This window comes from Buceros rhinoceros, unplaced genomic scaffold (assembly GCF_000710305.1).
Source record: "Buceros rhinoceros silvestris isolate BGI_N320 unplaced genomic scaffold, ASM71030v1 scaffold30694, whole genome shotgun sequence".
Taxonomy (NCBI): Eukaryota; Metazoa; Chordata; class Aves; order Bucerotiformes; family Bucerotidae; genus Buceros; species Buceros rhinoceros.
The window spans coordinates 11698-12001 of record NW_010410482.1 but is presented as its reverse complement, the minus strand read 5'-3'; positions in this window follow the sequence as shown (position 1 = coordinate 12001).

Sequence of the window (304 nt, the reverse complement as noted above, 5' to 3'; positions counted from 1 at the left end):
ACATGGTCCCAAATGCCCACACTGAATATTGGCAACTGGTCGAGCTTTAGTTCTTACCTCTTGACCCAGTGTGTGTGCTGAGGTGACGGTGTGAGTTCCCTGTGCTGGCAGCACGCTGTCTGCTCTCCAGCTCTGCCTCCTGCCTCGTTACATCTCTCTGACTGCACTCAGAGCTCTGCTCTGCGAGATCGCAGCAGGGAGAGGTATTCCTAAACCCAGGGAGGGGGTGATGGCGCAGCCCAGCGGGGCGCGGGGCTCTCCAAACACAGGGGCGCTGGCTGGGATGCGGGGCTGCCCTCACCGC